This window comes from Lissotriton vulgaris, chromosome 10 (genome assembly GCF_964263255.1).
Source record: "Lissotriton vulgaris chromosome 10, aLisVul1.2, whole genome shotgun sequence".
In the NCBI taxonomy this organism is placed as follows: Eukaryota; Metazoa; Chordata; class Amphibia; order Caudata; family Salamandridae; genus Lissotriton; species Lissotriton vulgaris.
The window spans coordinates 260,116,926-260,144,875 of record NC_141698.1 but is presented as its reverse complement, the minus strand read 5'-3'; positions in this window follow the sequence as shown (position 1 = coordinate 260,144,875).

The window sequence follows — 27,950 nt, the reverse complement described above, 5'->3', positions numbered from 1 at the left end:
GCGCTTGAAAATGCCGAACGTGAATTCCCGACACTAATCGTGTGCGATTCGCTTTTTTGCGTCAATTCTTACAACAACAAGTTACAGACCTGGATTCAAAATGATTTCAAAGATGACACAGGTGCCACAATCAAGCATAAAATGCTTTGGAAACAGGTAGTTCTTTTACAGAAAGAACTACAAAAGACTACACACTCTGAGTCATCAACGTGATGGCGTTCACGTTGCAGGGAATACATTGGCTAATACAGCCACAGCGGAAGCAACTAAACCGGCTTCCGTAGCCACAAAAAAGCGTTCAGAAAAATACATAGACGGGGAAACCATGCTGGCAGTGAAAACGTCCTCAAAGGGCAGCTGTGCAGCGCTACCCGTGAACTATCCACTCAATTATGCATACGTAATTGATGCAAACTCCGTTCCTTTTGCTCGAATCCCTGGAGTGGGGGTAGGGTAATTCCAAACACGAACCAGAGAAAGTTATTAATAGCAGACGCACACATGGGTGAAGGACCAAGGCACAATGAAATGAGGGAATCTCTGACCGAATTAGAGTCAGTATACTGGTGGCCGGGAATGAGCCTGCACCACTATAAATATGTAAAGAACTGCCCAAACTGCAACAGAGATCGCAGCAATGAGCCAAGCGCATTAATGCCATGGTAGGCATAATGATGTCTATATGCAATCCAGCGTCCTATTAATTGTTTAAGACTACATTCACTTAAAAAATGTGGCCCCAGCGCTCGGCTGACGCCAAAACTGTTATCAAAGATCTGCGAGTCTTTATCGGTACATACGCAATTGCCATGTTCCATTCTGACCAGGGTCCTGCTTTCAGCTGTCGAGCTTATAAGGAGGCCATGGCCAGTATGGGCGTTGGGTTGCGATACTCTTGTCCATCACACCCCGAAGGGAACAGTGTAGTGGAAAGAAAAAACCGTGACATAAAGCAATCTATAACAGCGAAGGTATTCGGTTCGGGTGATGGGTGGGTCAAACATTTAATAAGTGCCCAGCTCAGTCTAAATAATTTGCCAAGAAATTCTCTAAAAGGTTTCAGCCCATACGAACTATTGTTCGGAACTAGAATGCACATTCAGGACTTAGATAGTCAGGTATCAGTGGTAGAAGATAAGAATAAAGACTTTGACATCAAAGATCGTTTGGCTGTTTTACAGGACTTGAATGAAACAAGAAAATCCTTAAGCACAATAAAGTTAAAGCAACAGCCAACTACCACTGAAGAGGCACCACCAGCCCCAGCAAGACCTGTCTGGATTCCAAAGATCGGGGATCTGGTCAGAGAAAAAATAGCGGTGAAGAAGGAATTTGGGCCTTCTTACAGAAAAGCAGTACCTGTCTTAGCAATCAACGGAACAAGATCAGTAGTACTACCGCCTCTTGCTGGTAAAAAGGAGAACCGAGTTGTATCAATCGACCTGGTAAAACCACAAGCATGTGGCCCATAATCAACAGTAGGCCAAGTGGACTCCAGAGAAACAACAGAATACCCAAATTTGCAACAATCCAAGAGGTTCAAACTGAAAGACTAATCACATTTGATAAACCTGCAGTGCACAGAGAGGGACTATGCAATAATGCCATGGAACTCGTGCCACTTGAAACACAGATTGAATCAGTTCGTCAAGAAACACCAGTCTACAATGATGTGGCATCAGAAAGTGCTACCGCAAGACAAATTTAAAATACAATTCCAACAATTGACAGAACTGCCTCTGGCTACTTCATTAATTTCGACAACTTTTCTGAAGATCAAAACGACCCTGAAGTGACGCCAGAAACAAAGACTTTTAAAGAAAAAGCAACTGAACTCTTTCATCAACTCAAGGAAATTTACCTTATTTCTCCATGGTTAGAGTTCTGGTTTGGACTAGGTGTATTTTTTCTCCTGCTTTGGCTCATCATGGTACTTTGTTTGGGAAAATTCATTGAGGGAAAATACAGTTCAATGGACACAGCAAGTCAGAACATCAACTTAGTCCTCAAACCACACAGATCATCCCACATGAAGAAAAGAAAACTATCAACATTAAATGTCACAGCCATTCCAATACCCGGGGGAGGTAGTATGGGACAAAACTGACTATGAAATATATGGTCCGGTCGAAATCCTGAAATATCCTCACCAGTTCAAGGTTTCCTTAAGTGACTTTGTAAAACCGAGCACATTTTCTGATGATTGGGATTTTGAAAGTATTAATAATATGATGTCTGATTTAGTGTTGTCAGCTAGATTTACAGAGCATGATTATTTACAAGGTTCGTCTAATTATGAACAAATGTATTGCTTCTCACATTACGGTGACCATTACTTGCATAAATCTGCACAACCTAGAAATGTTTTTAAATACAACCAATGGGAACATTGCGCTACTCCACCTAAAAGCAGTTTGAAAACATTCTATGAGAAATTCCAGTACTTCTCAGGGTTTAACACGAGTGATGCAGAAACGTTTTATTATAAACTGTTGGATAAAACAGGATTGAAAACAATGCTGACAAATACTAAATTGATATATTCAGAAACATTTTATGAAAAAATGATGACATTTGGTTTAGATTTTTGGAAAAATAACATTGAAACAAAAACCATCTGGGGTACAAAAGATTGGCAGGTACAAGGCCTATAAGCATTATTTCGAGCCTGCATGATCCCAGAACAAATAATGTTCTTAAATGACACAATTCACCAAACAACCTGTCTTGGTCTAGCTAAGATTAAAGACCTTAACAAACCGTTAATGCAACTACAGATATTGAAATAGACGTATCAAAAATTTTACATCTAAACAGAACACATCCTGATTGGGAAAAGTGGTTAATCTGGCCTACTGACACGAATAACTGTCAAGATGGATTCCTGAACAAAACACAGGGGTTAACAATGACCAGACCAGACCCTAGATACTCCCAGAGACAACATCCAGGGATAATAACAACATACAGTGTAGGGAAGCTGTGCCTTGAATGGCTAGAATCATCCACACTGGCAGAAATTAAGCAACACTTATCTTTACTTAAAGATGGTGCTGATTTGCGCGATTTCATTCTGGGACCACGCAAACAGCGTCAAAAAAGTTTCATAGCGACCAGTATATATGCGGCTTACAACAAGGCTTGGAAAGTAACACAAATTGAAACAGCTGAAAAAATACGAGAAATTGATCGTATTAATTTGGAAAAATCACTTTCGGTGTGGACAATGGGTTAATGACTCTGTCCTCCAGAATATATTCACTGGACAGTATTGTATCATCTGCCATAGATATAATAGACAAAGACTTGCTAATGTTACAGCATGGCCAGTCACAATTGCGTTCTTTTGTACAGTTAGGCTGGAGGCTGCAAAATCTTCGTTCAGGCTATGTGCCATGGCGTTTAATCAACACAACGTCATTGTTTTCCATCTTTAACCTTACTGATAAACAAATCAGCTTGGCACAGAAAGGAGCAGACTATACAATCCTGAGCATCGAAAAACTTGAGAGATTACCATTGACAATGTCAGAAAGTCCTGTCATTGAATGGATAATACACAGGATTATCACAATTCCGATAACAGCTTTCCGATTTAAAAATTGCCTTGAATACATACCGACTGGCCAGTATGATCGTTTGGGTAAAGGGTACATTAAGTCAGCATGGAAATTACCATATACACACACATGCTACAGTGACAGCAACAAAAATGTATTTCTTAGTGGTAAAAACTGCAAACATTCACTAAGCGGTATACTTTTGTGCCAGGGTATTAATGTACACGGGGCCTGTGAAGGAAATTCAAACAACCTTTCATGCCACCAACATGTCACACCTGCAACGCATATAGAGCCTTTCTTTAAGCAGCTCTCGAACGGGAGTTACATTCTAATAACGGATCACAGCTGTTGTGGCCTTTTGCCAGGGAAAGCATATCTCGTTCAAGTAACTTCCATGGTCAAATGTTGTATGCAAGCATTGTTTCCAAACGGCCCTGGAGACTCCGAGACTCCCATATGGCCTTGTTTGAATGTCTCTTCTATACGAATTGATACTTTAAGCAGAGTGAAGTCTGTGCTTTTGCAGACAACAGTGCCCATCACGTCATCAAAAGAGACGTATGATCTCCAAGTTGCAAGGACAGCATCGGAGATTCATGACCTTTTATCAACAAATTGCCCCGTGCATTTCACAGAAATGCTTAGCCAAATTCTAAATATGTCAAATGCCATAGGCATCCCAGGCGTATTTAAGACCATTTTTTCGGGACTATTAACACCATTCAAAGCAATTCTGGGAATCATTCCCAATTTTGTCCATTCAGTCTTTGGCGGCATACCCCTGATTTTGGGACTTGTAGCAGGCATTTTATTTTTGACCCTCCTGCTCTGATATGGCAAGCCAAAACACAGACATGACTCCGGCAAGGATGGAAGAAACGATCCTAGCAATACGCTACCGGGACCGCATAACTAGAGTCCTTGGATTGGCCAGGCTGAGAGATCTGAACATGACCTGGTTTCTTTCATTCAGACCTATATGGCAGACCTGCATCTTACCTGTGCTTTGATGTATGCTATGCGGAGATGAATGCATGTTGGACACATGTCTTGCACTTCCATCAGCAGTACCAATGGATATCGATACTTTGCTAAGTCCTGTAACGGCTCACCATTGCGTTGTCCCCAGCGGCTACCAATCCTGATGACGGCATTCGTTGAGACTCCTGTGCTACGACTAGGTGGTGACAGTGGAGCGAGAAATAAAAGCAGCATCACCCAGGTACGATCTTCTGTGAGCATTGCTGATCCAGACACCGATGATAGCAATCATTCACACACCTGCCAAGTTACAGCATTATCAAACTTGGTCGAACTGTCACTTGATTTTGTAGACCAAATTTTTTGAGAGCCTGTTTGATATGATGTTCTCCCCTAAACAGAAACAATAATTTTTGAAAAGCATTCCGACACACAGCGTTCCCATAAACTCTGAATTCGGCCTTCAGTTTTGATCAACAAAAACTATTGAAAAGCGTTGGAACTCTATTCCCCCGTTCACCATGAAAAGTTTTTTTTTTTTTTAATTGAACATTTTTTCAAAATATTTACCTTTTTCTGGCACGTAAACCTTTGCTTAAAGTAGAACTATTCATAAAGAACAGAACTTCTATTTTTAGGTAGATCTAGAGACATAATAACTTTACATCAGCCTCTAACACATGTTACAGCAATTGCATTTATATGTGATGAAATAATCTCGCCCTTCTTTTCCGTATAAAGAGATATTTCATGTGTAATTTTTTCGCAAAATCGTTCACTGATTACATATGCAATAATTTTTGAATGATTTCTATGCTGAAAGACGTACAGTACCTATGTTTTCATGTATTTTCATGTATTTTCAAATACGCCATTTCAAATGCAAATATGTATTTTGGGGTGGGTAATGTTACAAATGCATCTTATTGCTTTAGTTTTCAGTAATTTGATGGACAGAAATTCGTGGAGTGGGTGTCGTGTTCTAATCTAGGACCCCGATCAATACTGTGACCTTATGCCCCTATACGGCTATAATCCATTCATACCCCTATAATGGCATAAACGATCAGAGCCATATTTCAGCCATATTTCAGAAACTCGCCTCTGCAGCTCATTAAAGTAAATGACACCGCAGAAGCCACTATCTAAGATTCCTAGATTACACTCCGAGTTCTTCAACAAGATAAAACTCAGCAACTCAGCAACCTGGGAAAGCCCCGCTTGCTATGTTTTGATTAGTAATAAGAACTCTAATGAGCACTGAAAGGACGATCACTTCCTAGTGACATCTTTATTGACGTCTTATGTCTAAAAACTTACGTCAAACAAGACACCTTTGAGGTATAAATATTACCAATGTTGCCTTAAGCAAGCGCGATGCCGATAATGATGGTGTGGTGAATACAGGAGCAGAACAGCTGTCCCTTGCAGAGCCCAGCAGATGCAAGCAGCCCACGGACTCTGCCCCTCCTCCTCCTTGACGCGCTGAGAGAGACGCTGTCTTTTCTCTTGCCGAGAATATCCAGCTCAGGCATTTCCAGCCTACTCTTGCAAGTGACTGGGATATCGAGCCCTGAAAGGAGATACAAGACCTCCAACATTCTATTCCAGAGGTATGGTGTTGACTAAACCCTTAGAGAGAATTCTTGAAGCAAACCTTGGCAAAACCAACTTAACTTAAACTGCTACTTACTTACTCCCTCCCACGTATTAGGCTTAGGTCAGGTACACTGGGGTAGGCGTAGTTAGAAGCACCAGTTGAGTACGTTAGCTAAATGTATATATGAATGTATATATTTTATTCATTTTAACCATTGTATGGCTAAGAAACCATATCAATGCTTTTACAGTATTATTTCGCAATCCTCCTTTTACTGTACGCACTTTTTATAATAACGAGTCTTGCAATTGTGGCAATTCATTTCTCTTGCATGAGAAGAAAGACTGTTCAATAAATAATACCTTTTATTGAAAACGCCCGTCTCTCTATTCTCTGCATCTTGGTGAAAGTAATCTGCACAACTGACTGAGTAAAATAACTGTCTATTGTTTCACACGACTCTAGAGATTGACTCTTATTCTAAGGAGCAAAGTTGTCATGTTTATGCGGTTGTTGGAAAACTGAATCCCTTCTTGTCTGAGCCAGGGGAGCTGATCACTCCCTATTCAGTCAAGAAAGTTTCCAGTGACCTCTGAGCTAGTTGGTAACAAACCCAATTAAGTTTAGCATAGTCAGTAGAGACCTGGAAGACCGCACTTCTACGTCTACACTGCTGTTTATGTTATTCCAATGCGCAGGGCCTATAGGGAAAATAGGAACTACACTACAGAATGTTCAACAGCGCGGTGGCGGCCCTGGAAACCACCGTGGCGGTGGTCGGGGACAACGGTGAGGCCAGTCCACACCTCCCTCCGCAGCACCTGCCTCAAAACCTTCCTAGTCCGAGTTTTCAGGCCCATGTGACACCTGTGGGAGGCAGGGTTCGCCATCACCTCTCCCACTGGCGCACTGTCACGTCGGACAGGTGGGTGCTGCAAATCGTCCGAAGGGGCTACTCCCGCTACTAGCCAATATAAAAGGAGAAGCAGCATCTGTGGCGATCCGCCAGAAATTGAAGGAAACAGATATAACAGATCAACCAATTGAGCTTGCCAGAATTATAGAAAAATGTTATGAAGAATTAGGTAGAGATAGCTTGGGTGGGAAACCAGTGAAACCCCAACTACTCGAAAATCCTGAAAAATTATTTATTAAAAATAATTCTTATACTCCAAAAAAGAGCTGGGATGGAAATAAACAATCCACTCCCAAGGAAAAGTTTTCCAATCCAGAGGAAGGTCTCCTCGACGGAGGGAAAGTACTCCGACTCGAGAACACCAGTCTCCCCAAAGGGAGCCGTCTGAGAAAATATATAACCTTAGAAATAGGGATAATTTGAAGAAGCCTGATAGATATCAAAGTATTGATACACGTCCCTCTCGATCTTTTTTGCAGAAATCAGAAAGAAGAGGACGGTCAGACCCAGGAGAGCACACCAAGTCCAAAGACAAGGAACCTGCTCAAAGTAAAAAATCACAATTTCCAAGAAAGAAGGTAGCCAGTATTAGAGTAATCGAACATGCCGAGAATACTGAGGACACAGTTGAAAAACGGGGAGTGGGCACAGACAATGCTAGACAGTGCAGCAGATATCAGCATAGCTCGCAAGATCCTGATGAGTCATCTGGAGACAGTGGACACAAATGAATACATTCAAGTAGAAACTGCCGACGCCAGAGTTAGCGAACCTCATAAGATATATGAAATAACACTGCGTATAGAGGGAGATAAGACTAGGAAAATAAGGGGTCTGTTTTGGGATAAACTCTCAAAAGGCTATGACATCCTGTTAGCTGAAAAAGATTGGCCCCCAGAGTTTGTCAGGGAGTGCCCTCGTGGCGAAGAAATGATTATGCCTGCCTTCTCGAATCACATTCTGATTCACACTAAACATATATATGCGAGGAAATGGGCAGTGGCCCAGGCACCAGCACTATATAAAAATCATGTAGGATGGGATGAGGACTCTCCTCCTCACAAAATCCAGTTAAAAAGTCAACCAACTGCACAAAGGCAGTATCCAATTAAACAAGAAGCTAAAAAACAAGTCAGGGAGATTTTAGATCAACTTGAATACCAGGGGGTGATTTAAACATGCACCTCTCAAATGAACAATCCTTTGTTTCCTGTCTCCAAACCGGACGATTCATATCGTCTAGTCTTGGACTACAGACACCTAAACTCATGTTGCAAAACATTTGCAGTACAAAATTCGCATAGTGCTGCACTAATGAATAACATAGTTCGTAAAAAATATAAAACGACATTAGACACATCTAATTGTTTCTTTTGTCAAAACATTGCACCAGAAAGCAGATACTTGACCGCTTTCTCAGTAATGGGGTCTCAGAAAAATTTCTGTAGGCTCCAACAGGGATTCAAGAACAGCCCAGGACTATTCTCAGCCAGAGTAACAGAGGTACTACAAATGTATGATGATGAGGCATTATCTTATGTAGATGATATCTATCTCACAGACGACGACTTGGAGACTCACTTGAAAAGAGTGAACACCATAATACTTGGGTTCGCAGCAGAGGGTTACAAATTCAACTTTAAAAAGTCTCGAATTGCCCATCTGACAGTATTATTTTTAGGATACGAATTATCAAGTGAAGGAAAGAGCCTAGCGGACAACTTCTTAGAGAAGTGCGCTGTACTCCAAGCACCTAAAACGCTGAAGAACTCACAATCAATTTTAGGCTTCCTGAATTTCGGTAGAACTTACATTCTAAATTATGCGTAGAGGGTTAAACCTCTCTACGAACTAATTAAACCTGATTTTAAACCAATCAACTGGACTCAAAAACACACAGAAATTTTTAGATCACTGCAAACAGACATGTTAGCAAAAACAAAATTAGATACACGTGACAATACACGCAACCTTGTAATCCGAGTCATCCCAGGAAGATGCAGATTCACGTACCTGACCTCTAATGAGGGAGAAAAGATACCAATAGCTTACAAATCTCACTTGTACACACAAGCAGAAAAAACATTCAGTCTCACAGAAAATACTGTGAAAGCAGTACTAACTGCACTAGCTAATGACCGAGAACTAGCACACGGCAAAAGGATCAATATCCTCACAGCGGAATCCGCCTTCGAGGCGCTATTCAGCCCAGTAAACCTGCCTACAGTGTCACTGGATCCGAAATGGATACAGTGGGAAAATTATCTTGCTGCGGACGATTTGAAATACTATTTTGCCCCGCAATCCGAAAAACTGAATGATTTAAAATATGAACAAGAATATCCTCTGCCAATCGAAATTCTCTTCAACAATACTCTTGTATAATCTATGCAGACAGACTTGTACAGCATTACAACATAGAGAACAAATCCTACGATGCAGCCTGCGCGATTGTTAAAGGTCGATGGCTGTGCGGTAAATTCAGACCAAAAATAACAAAAACTGAATCACTGAGAAACTGTTCGGCTCAGCGAGCTGAAATCAGATCTTTAAAGATGGCGCTTGAAAATGCCGAACGTGAATTCCCGACACTAATCGTGTGCGATTCGCTTTTTTGCGTCAATTCTTACAACAACAAGTTACAGACCTGGATTCAAAATGATTTCAAAGATGACACAGGTGCCACAATCAAGCATAAAATGCTTTGGAAACAGGTAGTTCTTTTACAGAAAGAACTACAAAAGACTACACACTCTGAGTCATCAACGTGATGGCGTTCACGTTGCAGGGAATACATTGGCTAATACAGCCACTGCGGAAGCAACTAAACCGGCTTCCGTAGCCACAAAAAAGCGTTCAGAAAAATACATAGACGGGGAAACCATGCTGGCAGTGAAAACGTCCTCAAAGGGCAGCTGTGCAGCGCTACCCGTGAACTATCCACTCAATTATGCATACGTAATTGATGCAAACTCCGTTCCTTTTGCTCGAATCCCTGGAGTGGGGGTAGGGTAATTCCAAACACGAACCAGAGAAAGTTATTAATAGCAGACGCACACATGGGTGAAGGACCAAGGCACAATGAAATGAGGGAATCTCTGACCGAATTAGAGTCAGTATACTGGTGGCCGGGAATGAGCCTGCACCACTATAAATATGTAAAGAACTGCCCAAACTGCAACAGAGATCGCAGCAATGAGCCAAGCGCATTAATGCCATGGTAGGCATAATGATGTCTATATGCAATCCAGCATCCTATTAATTGTTTAAGACTACATTCACTTAAAAAATGTGGCCCCAGCGCTCGGCTGACGCCAAAACTGTTATCAAAGATCTGCGAGTCTTTATCGGTACATACGCAATTGCCATGTTCCATTCTGACCAGGGTCCTGCTTTCAGCTGTCGAGCTTATAAGGAGGCCATGGCCAGTATGGGCGTTGGGTTGCGATACTCTTGTCCATCACACCCCGAAGGGAACAGTGTAGTGGAAAGAAAAAACCGTGACATAAAGCAATCTATAACAGCGAAGGTATTCGGTTCGGGTGATGGGTGGGTCAAACATTTAATAAGTGCCCAGCTCAGTCTAAATAATTTGCCAAGAAATTCTCTAAAAGGTTTCAGCCCATACGAACTATTGTTCGGAACTAGAATGCACATTCAGGACTTAGATAGTCAGGTATCAGTGGTAGAAGATAAGAATAAAGACTTTGACATCAAAGATCGTTTGGCTGTTTTACAGGACTTGAATGAAACAAGAAAATCCTTAAGCACAATAAAGTTAAAGCAACAGCCAACTACCACTGAAGAGGCACCACCAGCCCCAGCAAGACCTGTCTGGATTCCAAAGATCGGGGATCTGGTCAGAGAAAAAATAGCGGTGAAGAAGGAATTTGGGCCTTCTTACAGAAAAGCAGTACCTGTCTTAGCAATCAACGGAACAAGATCAGTAGTACTACCGCCTCTTGCTGGTAAAAAGGAGAACCGAGTTGTATCAATCGACCTGGTAAAACCACAAGCATGTGGCCCATAATCAACAGTAGGCCAAGTGGACTCCAGAGAAACAACAGAATACCCAAATTTGCAACAATCCAAGAGGTTCAAACTGAAAGACTAATCACATTTGATAAACCTGCAGTGCACAGAGAGGGACTATGCAATAATGCCATGGAACTCGTGCCACTTGAAACACAGATTGAATCAGTTCGTCAAGAAACACCAGTCTACAATGATGTGGCATCAGAAAGTGCTACCGCAAGACAAATTTAAAATACAATTCCAACAATTGACAGAACTGCCTCTGGCTACTTCATTAATTTCGACAACTTTTCTGAAGATCAAAACGACCCTGAAGTGACGCCAGAAACAAAGACTTTTAAAGAAAAAGCAACTGAACTCTTTCATCAACTCAAGGAAATTTACCTTATTTCTCCATGGTTAGAGTTCTGGTTTGGACTAGGTGTATTTTTTCTCCTGCTTTGGCTCATCATGGTACTTTGTTTGGGAAAATTCATTGAGGGAAAATACAGTTCAATGGACACAGCAAGTCAGAACATCAACTTAGTCCTCAAACCACACAGATCATCCCACATGAAGAAAAGAAAACTATCAACATTAAATGTCACAGCCATTCCAATACCCGGGGGAGGTAGTATGGGACAAAACTGACTATGAAAGATATGGTCCGGTCGAAATCCTGAAATATCCTCACCAGTTCAAGGTTTCCTTAAGTGACTTTGTAAAACCGAGCACATTTTCTGATGATTGGGATTTTGAAAGTATTAATAATATGATGTCTGATTTAGTGTTGTCAGCTAGATTTACAGAGCATGATTATTTACAAGGTTCGTCTAATTATGAACAAATGTATTGCTTCTCACATTACGGTGACCATTACTTGCATAAATCTGCACAACCTAGAAATGTTTTTAAATACAACCAATGGGAACATTGCGCTACTCCACCTAAAAGCAGTTTGAAAACATTCTATGAGAAATTCCAGTACTTCTCAGGGTTTAACACGAGTGATGCAGAAACGTTTTATTATAAACTGTTGGATAAAACAGGATTGAAAACAATGCTGACAAATACTAAATTGATATATTCAGAAACATTTTATGAAAAAATGATGACATTTGGTTTAGATTTTTGGAAAAATAAAATTGAAACAAAAACCATCTGGGGTACAAAAGATTGGCAGGTACAAGGCCTATAAGCATTATTTCGAGCCTGCATGATCCCAGAACAAATAATGTTCTTAAATGACACAATTCACCAAACAACCTGTCTTGGTCTAGCTAAGATTAAAGACCTTAACAAACCGTTAATGCAACTACAGATATTGAAATAGACGTATCAAAAATTTTACATCTAAACAGAACACATCCTGATTGGGAAAAGTGGTTAATCTGGCCTACTTACACGAATAACTGTCAAGATGGATTCCTGAACAAAACACAGGGGTTAACAATGACCAGACCAGACCCTAGATACTCCCAGAGACAACATCCAGGGATAATAACAACATACAGTGTAGGGAAGCTGTGCCTTGAATGGCTAGAATCATCCACACTGGCAGAAATTAAGCAACACTTATCTTTACTTAAAGATGGTGCTGATTTGCGCGATTTCATTCTGGGACCACGCAAACAGCGTCAAAAATGTTTCATAGCGACCAGTATATATGCGGCTTACAACAAGGCTTGGAAAGTAACACAAATTGAAACAGCTGAAAAAATACGAGAAATTGATCGTATTAATTTGGAAAAATCACTTTCTCTCTGTCCTCCAGAATATATTCACTGGACAGTATTGTATCATCTGCCATAGATATAATAGACAAAGACTTGCTAATGTTACAGCATGGCCAGTCACAATTGCGTTCTTTTGTACAGTTAGGCTGGAGGCTGCAAAATCTTCGTTCAGGCTATGTGCCATGGCGTTTAATCAACACAACGTCATTGTTTTCCATCTTTAACCTTACTGATAAACAAATCAGCTTGGCACAGAAAGGAGCAGACTATACAATCCTGAGCATCGAAAAACTTGAGAGATTACCATTGACAATGTCAGAAAGTCCTGTCATTGAATGGATAATACACAGGATTATCACAATTCCGATAACAGCTTTCCGATTTAAAAATTGCCTTGAATACATACCGACTGGCCAGTATGATCGTTTGGGTAAAGGGTACATTAAGTCAGCATGGAAATTACCATATACACACACATGCTACAGTGACAGCAACAAAAATGTATTTCTTAGTGGTAAAAACTGCAAACATTCACTAAGCGGTATACTTTTGTGCCAGGGTATTAATGTACACGGGGCCTGTGAAGGAAATTCAAACAACCTTTCATGCCACCAACATGTCACACCTGCAACGCATATAGAGCCTTTCTTTAAGCAGCTCTCGAACGGGAGTTACATTCTAATAACGGATCACAGCTGTTGTGGCCTTTTGCCAGGGAAAGCATATCTCGTTCAAGTAACTTCCATGGTCAAATGTTGTATGCAAGCATTGATTCCAAACGGCCCTGGAGACTCCGAGACTCCCATATGGCCTTGTTTGAATGTCTCTTCTATACGAATTGATACTTTAAGCAGAGTGAAGTCTGTGCTTTTGCAGACAACAGTGCCCATCACGTCATCAAAAGAGACGTATGATCTCCAAGTTGCAAGGACAGCATCGGAGATTCATGACCTTTTATCAACAAATTGCCCCGTGCATTTCACAGAAATGCTTAGCCAAATTCTAAATATGTCAAATGCCATAGGCATCCCAGGCGTATTTAAGACCATTTTTTCGGGACTATTAACACCATTCAAAGCAATTCTGGGAATCATTCCCAATTTTGTCCATTCAGTCTTTGGCGGCATACCCCTGATTTTGGGACTTGTAGCAGGCATTTTATTTTTGACCCTCCTGCTCCGATATGGCAAGCCAAAACACAGACATGACTCCGGCAAGGATGGAAGAAACTATCCTAGCAATACGCTACCGGGACCGCATAACTAGAGTCCTTGGATTGGCCAGGCTGAGAGATCTGAACATGACCTGGTTTCTTTCATTCAGACCTATATGGCAGACCTGCATCTTACCTGTGCTTTGATGTATGCTTTGCGGAGATGAATGCATGTTGGACACATGTCTTGCACTTCCATCAGCAGTACCAATGGATATCGATACTTTGCTAAGTCCTGTAACGGCTCACCATTGCGTTGTCCCCAGCGGCTACCAATCCTGATGACGGCATTCGTTGAGACTCCTGTGCTACGACTAGGTGGTGACAGTGGAGCGAGAAATAAAAGCAGCATCACCCAGGTACGATCTTCTGTGAGCATTGCTGATCCAGACACCGATGATAGCAATCATTCACACACCTGCCAAGTTACAGCATTATCAAACTTGGTCGAACTGTCACTTGATTTTGTAGACCAAATTTTTTGAGAGCCTGTTTGATATGATGTTCTCCCCTAAACAGAAACAATAATTTTTGAAAAGCATTCCGACACACAGCGTTCCCATAAACTCTGAATTCGGCCTTCAGTTTTGATCAACAAAAACTATTGAAAAGCGTTGGAACTCTATTCCCCCGTTCACCATGAAAAGTTTTTTTTTTTTTTAATTGAACATTTTTTCAAAATATTTACCTTTTTCTGGCACGTAAACCTTTGCTTAAAGTAGAACTATTCATAAAGAACAGAACTTCTATTTTTAGGTAGATCTAGAGACATAATAACTTTACATCAGCCTCTAACACATGTTACAGCAATTGCATTTATATGTGATGAAATAATCTCGCCCTTCTTTTCCGTATAAAGAGATATTTCATGTGTAATTTTTTCGCAAAATCGTTCACTGATTACATATGCAATAATTTTTGAATGATTTCTATGCTGAAAGACGTACAGTACCTATGTTTTCATGTATTTTCATGTATTTTCAAATACGCCATTTCAAATGCAAATATGTATTTTGGGGTGGGTAATCCCAGGCGTATTTAAGACCATTTTTTCGGGACTATTAACACCATTCAAAGCAATTCTGGGAATCATTCCCAATTTTGTCCATTCAGTCTTTGGCGGCATACCCCTGATTTTGGGACTTGTAGCAGGCATTTTATTTTTGACCCTCCTGCTCTGATATGGCAAGCCAAAACACAGACATGACTCCGGCAAGAATGGAAGAAACGATCCTAGCAATACGCTACCGGGACCGCATAACTAGAGTCCTTGGATTGGCCAGGCTGAGAGATCTGAACATGACCTGGTTTCTTTCATTCAGACCTATATGGCAGACCTGCATCTTACCTGTGCTTTGATGTATGCTATGCGGAGATGAATGCATGTTGGACACATGTCTTGCACTTCCATCAGCAGTACCAATGGATATCGATACTTTGCTAAGTCCTGTAACGGCTCACCATTGCGTTGTCCCCAGCGGCTACCAATCCTGATGACGGCATTCGTTGAGACTCCTGTGCTACGACTAGGTGGTGACAGTGGAGCGAGAAATAAAAGCAGCATCACCCAGGTACGATCTTCTGTGAGCATTGCTGATCCAGACACCGATGATAGCAATCATTCACACACCTGCCAAGTTACAGCATTATCAAACTTGGTCGAACTGTCACTTGATTTTGTAGACCAAATTTTTTGAGAGCCTGTTTGATATGATGTTCTCCCCTAAACAGAAACAATAATTTTTGAAAAGCATTCCGACACACAGCGTTCCCATAAACTCTGAATTCGGCCTTCAGTTTTGATCAACAAAAACTATTGAAAAGCGTTGGAACTCTATTCCCCCGTTCACCATGAAAAGTTGTTTTTTTTTTAATTGAACATTTTTTCAAAATATTTACCTTTTTCTGGCACGTAAACCTTTGCTTAAAGTAGAACTATTCATAAAGAACAGAACTTCTATTTTTAGGTAGATCTAGAGACATAATAACTTTACATCAGCCTCTAACACATGTTACAGCAATTGCATTTATATGTGATGAAATAATCTCGCCCTTCTTTTCCGTATAAAGAGATATTTCATGTGTAATTTTTTCGCAAAATCGTTCACTGATTACATATGCAATAATTTTTGAATGATTTCTATGCTGAAAGACGTACAGTACCTATGTTTTCATGTATTTTCATGTATTTTCAAATACGCCATTTCAAATGCAAATATGTATTTTGGGGTGGGTAATGTTACAAATGCATCTTATTGCTTTAGTTTTCAGTAATTTGATGGACAGAAATTCGTGGAGTGGGTGTCGTGTTCTAATCTAGGACCCCGATCAATACTGTGACCTTATGCCCCTATACGGCTATAATCCATTCATACCCCTATAATGGCATAAACGATCAGAGCCATATTTCAGCCATATTTCAGAAACTCGCCTCTGCAGCTCATTAAAGTAAATGACACCGCAGAAGCCACTATCTAAGATTCCTAGATTACACTCCGAGTTCTTCAACAAGATAAAACTCAGCAACTCAGCAACCTGGGAAAGCCCCGCTTGCTATGTTTTGATTAGTAATAAGAACTCTAATGAGCACTGAAAGGACGATCACTTCCTAGTGACATCTTTATTGACGTCTTATGTCTAAAAACTTACGTCAAACAAGACACCTTTGAGGTATAAATATTACCAATGTTGCCTTAAGCAAGCGCGATGCCGATAATGATGGTGTGGTGAATACAGGAGCAGAACAGCTGTCCCTTGCAGAGCCCAGCAGATGCAAGCAGCCCACGGACTCTGCCCCTCCTCCTCCTTGACGCGCTGAGAGAGACGCTGTCTTTTCTCTTGCCGAGAATATCCAGCTCAGGCGTTTCCAGCCTACTCTTGCAAGTGACTGGGATATCGAGCCCTGAAAGGAGATACAAGACCTCCAACATTCTATTCCAGAGGTATGGTGTTGACTAAACCCTTAGAGAGAATTCTTGAAGCAAACCTTGGCAAAACCAACTTAACTTAAACTGCTACTTACTTACTCCCTCCCACGTATTAGGCTTAGGTCAGGTACACTGGGGTAGGCGTAGTTAGAAGCACCAGTTGAGTACGTTAGCTAAATGTATATATGAATGTATATATTTTATTCATTTTAACCATTGTATGGCTAAGAAACCATATCAATGCTTTTACAGTATTATTTCGCAATCCTCCTTTTACTGTACGCACTTTTTATAATAACGAGTCTTGCAATTGTGGCAATTCATTTCTCTTGCATGAGAAGAAAGACTGTTCAATAAATAATACCTTTTATTGAAAACGCCCGTCTCTCTATTCTCTGCATCTTGGTGAAAGTAATCTGCACAACTGACTGAGTAAAATAACTGTCTATTGTTTCACACGACTCTAGAGATTGACTCTTATTCTAAGGAGCAAAGTTGTCATGTTTATGCGGTTGTTGGAAAACTGAATCCCTTCTTGTCTGAGCCAGGGGAGCTGATCACTCCCTATTCAGTCAAGAAAGTTTCCAGTGACCTCTGAGCTAGTTGGTAACAAACCCAATTAAGTTTAGCATAGTCAGTAGTCAAGTCAAGTCAAGTCATAAAATTTGTATAGCGCACTACATACCCAGAGGGTTTCAAGGCGCTTAGGAAGGGGAGGGGGATTATTTGTCAAATATCCACGTTTTAAGCTGCTTTCTGAACGCTAGGTGGTCCTGGGTGAGGCGAAGGTAGGCGGGGAGTGAGTTCCATGTTTTAGCAGCCAGGTATGAAAAGGATCTGCCTCCCATGGTGGTCTTGTTGATGCGAGGTACAGTGGCGAAGGCTTGGCTGGAAGACCGCACTTCTACGTCTACACTGCTGTTTATGTTATTCCAATGCGCAGGGCCTATAGGGAAAATAGGAACTACACTACAGAATGTTCAACAGCGCGGTGGCGGCCCTGGAAACCACCGTGGCGGTGGTCGGGGACAACGGTGAGGCCAGTCCACACCTCCCTCCGCAGCACCTGCCTCAAAACCTTCCTAGTCCGAGTTTTCAGGCCCATGTGACACCTGTGGGAGGCAGGGTTCGCCATCACCTCTCCCACTGGCGCACTGTCACGTTGGACAGGTGGGTGCTGCAAATCGTCTGAAGGGGCTACTCCCGCCCCTTCGAGGCGACCCCTCCAGCCATGCCACCGCAACTCCACTGCGTGTCGGGGGATCACTTGCAACTTCTGCAAGAGGAAGTCACAGCCCTCTTAGCCATGGGGGTCATCGAGCGCGTTCCTGGGCCAGAAGTAGGGTGTGGTTGTTACTCCCACTACTTTCTGGTACCCAAGAAGGGCAAAGGGGGCCTATGCCCTATCTTGGACCTGCGGAACGTCAACAGCTTCCTCGGGAAGGAGAAGTTCAAGATGCTGACTTTGGCTCAGGTCTTAGCTGCCCTAGACCCTGGAGACTGGCTGGTAGCGTTGGACTTGCAGGACTCTTATTTTCACATCCCCGTCCTGCCGGCCCACCGGCGTTACCTGCGGTTCACGGTAGGCCACGAGCACTTTCAGTTTACTGTGCTCCCCTTCGGCCTTACCAGCACCCCACGGGTGTTCACGAAGGTGATGGCGGTGGTTGCAGCTCATCTGCGCAGGTTAGGGGTGTCAGTCTTCCCCTACCTCGACGACTGGTTGTTGAAGGTGGGCTCGCCCCAGACAGTCCGTCAGCCACCTCCAGACTACGGCCGACCTCCTGCACTTGCTGGGGTTCTCCATCAACATGCAGAAGTCGCACCTGTGTCCATCTCAGAAGCTCCTCTACATCGGAGCGGTTCTCGACTCGGCGCAGTTTCGGGTTTACCCACCCAAACAGCGGGTTCAGGATATACAGGCTCTGATTCCAATCTTTCAGCCTTTATCCCAAGTCTCGGTCAGGTTGACGCTGCGGCTTCTGGGGCTGATGTCCTCCTGCATCCTTCTGATGCATCACGCCCGGTGGCGGATGCGGGCTCTGCAGTGGGACTTGAAGTTTCAGTGGGCTCAGCATCAGGGCAACTTGTCTGATCATGTCTTGATCTCGGAGGGCACTGCGAGACAACTGTAGTGGTGGCTCACGGACCACGATTGGGTCCGTGGCAGATCCCTCTCCCTACCCCACCCGGAGCACATGGTTGTGACAGACGCGTCCCTCCAGGGCTGGGGAGGCCACATGGGAGAGGCGGAGATCAGAGGCCTCTGGTCTCCGGCGGAGTCCCGGCTCCATATCAACCTTTTGAAGCTGCGGGCGATTCGTCTAGCACTGAAGGCATTCCTCCCCTCTGTCCAGGGGAGTGTAGTGCAGGTGTTCACGGACAACACCACCGCCATGTGGTACTGCAACAAACAGGGTGGGGTGGGGTCGTGGACCCTATGCCAGGAGGCTCTGCGCCTCTGGCAGTGGCTGGAACATCAGGGATTGACCCTGGTGGTTCAACACTTGGCAGGCTCTCTGAATGCCAGGGCGGACGAACTTAGCCGTCGGTCCATGATGGATCACGAATGGCGTCTGAACTCGGACGTGGCACAAGGCCTCTTTCAGCAATGGGGAGAGCCTTGGTTAGATCTATTCGCCACAGAAGAGAACGCGTGATGTCATCAGTTCTGCGCGTTGGAATTTCCAAGGCGGCACTCGCTCGGAGACGCTCTTCATTGCGAGTAGAGCTGCGGTCTATTGTACGCCTTTCCGCCAATACCACTTCTGCCCAGAGTGCTGAAGAAGATCAGGCGCGACCAGCCCAGGTTATCCTTGTGGCTCCGGACTGGGCACGAAGATACTGGTATCCCGAGCTACTCAGCATGTCAGTCGATCCCCCGATTCATCTACCTCTTCAGGAGGACCTTCTGTCGCAGCAGCAGGGGACGGTTCTGCACCCGAACCTGTCCAGTCTCCGCCTACAAGCTTGGAGATTGAGCAGCAGCAGTTGAGGCCATTTGACTTGCCTCCCGAAGTCTGTGCTATCATTCTGGCAGCCAGGCGTCCCTCCACAAAGTTGGTATACGCCTGCAGGTGGAACAGATTTGTGGCATGGTGCACAGCAAAGGCTGTGGACCCACTCTCTGCACCCCTTTCTGAGGTTCTCCTCTTTCTTCTTTCTCTTGCCCAGCAGGGCTCAGCTCTGGGCACTCTCAAGGGGTACCTTTCTACTCTTTTCGCCTTCTTACGGCTACCTGATCAGCCTTCCTTATTCAAGTCCCCCATTGTAAATAGGTTTTGAAGGGCATCACACACATGTTCCCTCCTGTTCCCTTCGTGATGCCCCAGTGGGACTTGAATCTTGTGCTTACTTACCTCATGTGTGCTCCCTTTGAGCCGCTCCATAACTGTCCTCTCCGTCTTCTTACTCTTAAGACTGCTTTCCTGGTTGCCATCACCTCTGCCAGGAGAGTGAGTGAGCTCCAGGCTCTTTCTTCTACACCTCTTTTCCTCTCTGTTCATCCAGATAAGGTTTTGTTGCGAACAAGACCTTCCTTCTTGCCCAAGGTTGACACGGCCTTCCACATCGGGCAGTCCATTACTTTGCCCACCTTCTTTCCGCCTCAGCATCCCTCGAAGGAGGAAGAGAGGCTCCACCGTCTGGACCTAAAACGTGCGCTCTCTTATTATCTAGATCGCACACGCCAGTTCCGGGTGGATGACCAACTCTTCGTTGGTTACGTGGGCACCAAGAAGGGAAAGGCGGTGCACAAGAGGACCATCTCGCGGTGGATCATCTTATGTATCCAGGCATGTTACTCCATGGCCAAAAAGGAGCCCCCTGCTGGATTGCGGGCTCATTCTACTTGGGCCACGGCGACTACAACTGCTCTGGGCCGAGGAGTGCCCTTGCAGGACATTTGCCAGGCAGCTACGTGGGCCTCACTGCACACGTTTGCACAACACTACTGCCTGGACAGTCAAGTCCGGAGGGATGGCTTCTTTGGCCATTCCGTCTACTCGGCTCAGCAGAGTCATCAGCTCTCTTGGAGGCACTCCAGCCCCATCACCCACTGGCGCCTTGATGGTGGTAATAGCTGGATCCCTCCTGCCTCTGGATGCTGATGAAGGAAATAAACAAAATTAAATTAAAAAAGATTAGTGGTACACTTAATCTCCCAAAATATATTTTGACTTGGAGAGGCCAAAGCAGTGACATTTGATTTAACTGTTATAAATCAGATCTCCTCTCCTATTATTATTGTGGTCCTATGCCTTAATTTCCTAACCCTATTCCCTAAACTACATTTTGGAACTACTAATAAATTGCAACGAATGGTCTTTGCTTCTTATCTAATTCTTGATTTCTTAACCTTGGACGGGTCACCTCCGTCTGCATTTATTTTCAATGCAGACATCCTGATGCATGCATAGTTACTAGTTACTTACTATACATCACTGGGAAATCGCTTGGGGTTGGGAGTTAGGACTGTGCCAAAAATAAAGGCACGGAAAAGTGAGAGAAGAATGCACTAGCTCACTAATAATACCAATAACTACCTCTGTCTCAGTGATTGGACAGAGGGGTCTCTGCATTACTTAAATAAACAATCCAAATGAGTACCAGCGAGTAGGATTAGGTAGCGCCACAGAGCGCCTGCCTACTCTAGGATGATCACATAATGTTTGTGACAAAAACGTAACTTACCTGAGAGTGCGTGCAGCATGCTTGCTGTTTGGGAAAAAAATATTATCATAGCGAGAATACATCACATAAATAGTTATTGCTTACCAAGCCCCACAACCTCCATGCCGAGCAGGCCTTGTCTCTATCCAGGATGTCCACCCACCAGTGCGTCTGCTCTTGTTGGGTGCGCCAGATCCCAGAACAGCGACGCACAGCCTGGCGCACCCGCTCCCACCATTGCTTCCACTCCAGAGGGTGCACCCACTACTAGGCCTGCTGCCAGGATGGAGGGGAGGTGGCACTGCACATAGAAAACTAGGGCTGCCACCTCTACCTCCGTGAATAATGTGCGGGGCTGCACCCTTTTGTGGCAAAGCCTACCGCAAGGTAAGAGGCTGCTGGTGCTGCTGGTTCTGCAGAGCCTGTCCTGAAATGGCAATGGGGGTGGGAGGGGGGGGGGACACAAGGAAGAGAAAAGAGTAGAAAAAAGAAGGAAGGAAAAAAGTAAAGCCAAAAAAAAAGTCAAAAGCTAAGCACAAAACAAAAAAAATAGAATAAATGTAAAATACATAAACACAAAGACACAGGGTGGGGTTATAATAAAAAATGAGGGGTAGATTAAGTATATTAAGCAGAGATAGAAAAATAGGCTCAGCACCATAAACAGAGCAAAAGACCAAGATGGCCGCACACATGCGAATTAGGTGGTGCTGTTAGTGTGCGATTTCTGCTGCGAGAACGCACGTCGAATTACATATGATGCAAAACATAACACAAACAGGTGCAGCAAGCAACTAGGCCCGCTCGTAGAACTCTGCATAGCCCACAGAGTTTTTTACCACTTCACGGAGTTCTGAGTAGCAGAACTGCGCCCAGGTCCACAGATTATACCAAGCAGTTCATAGTGCAGACAGATGCCTCTAAACATGGGATGATGATGGCCATGACCAACCTGTTGCTTTCATTAGCAGAAGGTTACTCCCCAAGGAGCAGCGCTGGAGTGTCATTGAGAGGGAATCCTTCACTGTGGGCTGGTCCCTGAAGACACTGAGACCAAACTTGTTTGGTTCTCACTTCCTAGTTCAAACTGAGCAGAGGCCTCTCAGATGAATCACGCAAATGAAAGGTGAAAATCCCAAACTGTTAAGGTGGTCCATATCTCTACAGAGAATCAACTTTACAGTGGAACACAGACCTGGGTCTGACCATGTCCATGCATATGGCCTCAACAGGTTCTTCCACTTAGAAGATGAAGACTCTCTACGGAAAGGTACATTTAATCTGCTTTCATTTGGGAGGGGGGTCATGTAGGAAAGTGCCTCTTTTTGCCATGGTTAGCCCCCACTTTTTGACTGGATGATGATCTGATTTTGACTGAAAGTGCACTTGGGCCCTGCCAACCAGGTCCCTGTTGCCAGATCTCTTTCCCTAAAACTGTACCACGATTGGCACAACTTCAGCAACCTCTGTAAGTCCCTAGTAAATGGTACCCCTGGTACCTAGGGCATTGGGACTGAAGAGGGTCCCCTAGGCTGTAGCACCAATTGTACCACCCTAGGGATCCTTCACTAGAATAATGCACTCTGCCATTTCAGGCTGCGTGTCTTAGTACAGAGAAAACTGAACAGTCGACATGGCACACATCCCTGTGTGCCATGCCCACAGAACTTGCATGAGGTATAGGTAAGTCACCCTTACTTCAGGTCTTCCAACTGTGCATTGTTTATCGAACTTTGAAAAGGTATACTTTTAAAAGTATTTGCTCTAGAACGAAGTTCTTGGTCTTAAATATTCATATACAAATCTGTGTTATTCTTGCAAATTTTTCTCTGATTTATTCTTGCGTTTGTCTCCTTTTTTGCCTCTGTGAGCTTAACACTACCCTCTTATAAGCCTAACTGCTCGCCCACACCAATTAGGGACTAACTGGACTCTCTGCAAAGTGTATTTAATTTTAGTATAATATATAGAGAACCAGATTCCTACAAAGGAGAAGCAGCAGAATTGGTTATATGCACGCGTCTAAGGAATTTGGCTCCAGCACAGCCAGGGCGCGAATTACTTAAAATTATCAAAGATACCTAAGCTACGCTGGATAGAGATAATTTGGTAGCCAAACCTAGTAAACTGCAATTAAAGAATGATTCTGAAAAGTATAACTCTAAGCAAGCACCCAAGTCTGCAACAAAGAAGTAGGATAATAGGAAAGAAAAGACAAAACTAAGTCGCGGGTGGGTCTCCTCAACACCTAGCCACTGAGAAGAGCTATAACATGTGTAACCGTGATAATATCAGACCGCCTGACAGGTAGCCGAATACTTTTGGAGAGAGGTGGCCAGTCATATCGGACCTCTACGTGAAACTGCAGAAGAGCTAACAACGCTCATTTGACCACAGCATTAAACAGGAAGACAAACCTAAAACATCAAAACCTCAATTCAAAAAGAGGACGGTAGGTGGACTTAAGGTCAAGCATGCCGCGGATATTGAGGACACTACTTCTGAATGGGGAATGGACAGTGACCATGCTGGACAGTGCTGCAGAGGTCACAACAGTTCATCAGAACCTGATGAATTGTCTGGTAGGGGTAGTCCTGAGTGAATATATTCAGGTAGAAACACTGGATACTAAGGTACATGTCCTACTTGATTTACACTAAATAAAACTCCAGCTGTTTGTTCCAGAATACATTAAACATTCAGATGTCGGGTGTGTCTTGGTGAGCCAAGTTAGTGGTCGCATTCTAAGAGTGCTCCGACCCCTCTAGTATTTGCCATCATCCTACCTTTCCCCCAGAGCAATTTCTCCAGCTTGGACACCCAAAATTGAGGGGTGCCCACGCCTGCAGGAATCCTGCCCCAAAAACCGGCACTGACCGGGACAGAGAAGGCAGCCGGTGGCAGCCCGCAGTACTGCCCTGTTGCGGCTAAATTGCAGCGAGGTGACCAGAGGGGGGCTGGTTGTAAGGGTGCGCGGGATGCGCCACACCAGACCCCCATGGCGTGGCCAACTCCAGGAGCCTGCGCTTCTGGCCCGATAGCACCGCAGCTGCCGAATGTGGCTTTGAAGACCCGCTGAGGCTGTGAGGTCTGTGAGGGCGCCCTGGGAACAGAACCGGGATTACCTGCTGCAGCACCCGAAGTTAGAGGGAGCACATCCGGGCCTCAGCGAGGCCGCCACATTCCTATTGTAGAAGGAGGTGGGCCCCCAGCGCAGGAATGTAGCAAACCGTTAACTGATCTAGAGGAACCCAGCCTGCGCAGGACGCCTCGCCTCGCCTCATGTGAGCTGTTGGCAAGTGTGGGACACAGGGCCTGAATGGGAGGGATGCCCGTAGTGAGCTTCTAAGTGCCGGAACCGGCCACTCCTGGCCCTGGGGGCAGAGCGCTAACCAACCAGATCCTATGAGCTATGAGGCTGGGGGGCCTACCACCCCTGATCTAGCAGGTGGATAGACTGATCTGACCCCCTGGGTTGTCAGCGCACCACTGGGATCCTCCGGGCTGTGGAGGTGGCCGGGGCCTGTGGTAGGCCCTCAGCTTGCCAGCCTTGCCTCCTTGGGTCCCTAATGTTGTAGTGTAGTTCCTATATTCCCAATATGCTCTGTGCATTGGAATAACATGAGCGGCAGTTTAGACGTAGGACTGAGGTCGACTAGGTCTCTACTGAATATGTTAGACTTAATTAGATATGCCAGCTAGCTCAGAGGTCACTAGAAACTTTCTCGAATGAACAGGGAGGAGTTAACTTCCCTGATTAGACAAGAAGGGATTAGTTTCTGACAACCGCATAAACATGACAACTTTGCTCCCTCCAGAATAAGGAGTATATCTCCAGAGTCGTGTGAAAACAATAGATAGCTATTTCACTCAGTCAATCGTGCATACTTAGTTTCACCAGAGTGCAGAGAAATAGCGAGACGGGCGTTTTCAATAAAAGGTGTTATTTATTGAGCAGTCTTCTTTCTCATGCAAGAGAAGTGAATTGCCACAATTGCAATACTTATCATAAAGTAAAGTGCGTACAGTAAAAGGAGTATTATGAAATAATACAATACTGTAAAAGCATTGATATGGTTTCTGAGCCATATGATACTTAAAACGGATAAAATATATACAATACAAACAAAGATAAAAGTTTGACTAAACGTACTCAACTGGTGTTTCTAAATTACGCCTACCCCAGTGTACCTAACCTAAGCCTAGTACATGGGAAGGAGTAAGGGAGTTGCAGTTTAAGTTTAAGTTAGTTTTGCCAAGAATCTGAATCAAGTATTCTCTAAGGATCTAATCAGCTCAATACTTTGATTTTAGAATGAGTGAGGTCTTGTATCTCGTTCTCAGAACTCGATCTCCCAGTAACCCGCAAGGGTGACTGGAAACACTGGAGCTGGATTTTCTCAGCAGGAGAAAAGACAGCGCCTTTCTCAGTGTGTCAAATGGAAGGGTCGGCTTCCTTCGGCACTCGCATCAGCAGGGCTTTGGGTAAGTAGATAGCCGCTCTGCTCCAAACCACCGTGTGTTGCTTAAGGCAAATGCTGGTATATTTATACCTGGAAGGTGCCGTGTTTGACGTAAGCTTGGACATAAGACGTCACTAAGAACTGGCAGTTCTTTCAGGACTCTCAGGAGTTCTAGGACAAATCAAAACAAAAGCAGGGGGAATTCCCGGGCTGCTGGAGGTTTGATTTGTTTAAAGAACGCGTTGTACTTTCTAGGAGTCTAGGGAAGTAGCCTTGCCGTATTTGGACTGCATTGGCTATGACTAAATATGGATATGATTCTTATGCCTTTATAAGGATATGATTTGTTATAACCACATAAGGGCATAAATCGGGAATATTAAATTAGGGTCCTAGATACGTTCACAACACCCACTCCACGTATAATGTCCATCATTCCTAAATACTAAGCAATATAAAACATATAAGTATGCATGTGTTTTCCAGCCCACCCCAAAATACATCAAATGCATTTGAAATGGTATAGATACACGAAAATGAGTATTATACTGTACGCTTTCAAGCAGTGGTATCATTCAGATAAAATTTTGTTCATTTAGAATGTTGACTGAATTAATCACGAAAATTACATTCATGAAATGGCTCTTAATACAGAAAAAAGGTTGAGACCATTTCATCACATATTCATACAAGATTTTAAATGTACTCGAGGCTGATTTCAAAATATTGTCTCTAGAGTCTCTAAAAATAGAAGTTCTGTTCTCTAAGAATAGTTCTACTTTAAGCAGAGTACCTTGTGCCAAAAAAGTAAATATTTTGGAAATTGGGAAAAAAGAATTTCGCTTTCATGGGAAAAAATAGTTCCAAATGTTTTCAGCAGTGCTGTTTATCAAAACTGAAGGCCGAATTCAGAGTTCAGGGAACGCTGTGTGCTCGCTATTTCAAATATTATTCTCGTTGTTAGGGGAGAACATTACTTCAGATTGGCCGGCAGAAAATGCGTCTACAACAGTAGGTGAAACTTGGGCCAACTCCGAAAAAGTTGAAATAGTGCATATATGCGATGCATTGCCAAAATCAGTGTTTAGATCAGCAATGGTCACGGAAGGTTGTACCTGTGTGGTGCCGCTTTCATCTCGTACTTCACCGCCACCTAATCGTAATGGTGAAGTCTCCACGAATGCCGTCATCAGAATAGGTAGCCGCTGGGGACAACACGTTGCATGAGTCGCTACCGGACCGAGCAAAGTATCGATATCCATTGGTACTGCTGATGGTAGTGTAAGACAGAGGTCCAACACACATTCTTCTCCGCATAGTAGACATCAAAGCACAGGTAAGATGCAATTCTGCCAGATTGGTCGGAATGAAAGAAACCAGGTAGTATTCAGATCTCTTAGCCGGGCCAATCCGAGGACTTTAGTGATACGTTCTCGTATCGTATTGCTAGGATCGTTTCTTCCATCGTAGCTTGAGTTTTGTCTGTGACTTGGCTTGCCATATCGGAGCAGAAGCAACAAAAATAAAACTCCTGCTACGAGTCCCAAAATAAGAGGCAGGCCACCGAATAGAGAATACAGAAAATTCAGGAAGATGCCCAGAATTGTTTCAAAGAGTGCTAACAGTCCCGAAAAAATTGTCTTAAATACATGTGCGATGCCACTGGTATCTGACATGTTTAAGATTTGGCTTAACATTTCTACGAAATGCATGGGGCAATTTGTCGATAATAGGGTATGTATCTCTGCTGCTGTCCTTGCAACTTGCAGGTCATACATCTCTTTGGACGAGGTTAAAGGCACAGTTGATTGTAAAAGAATAGACTTCATTCTGCTTAAAGTATCAATTCGAATAGAAGAGATATTC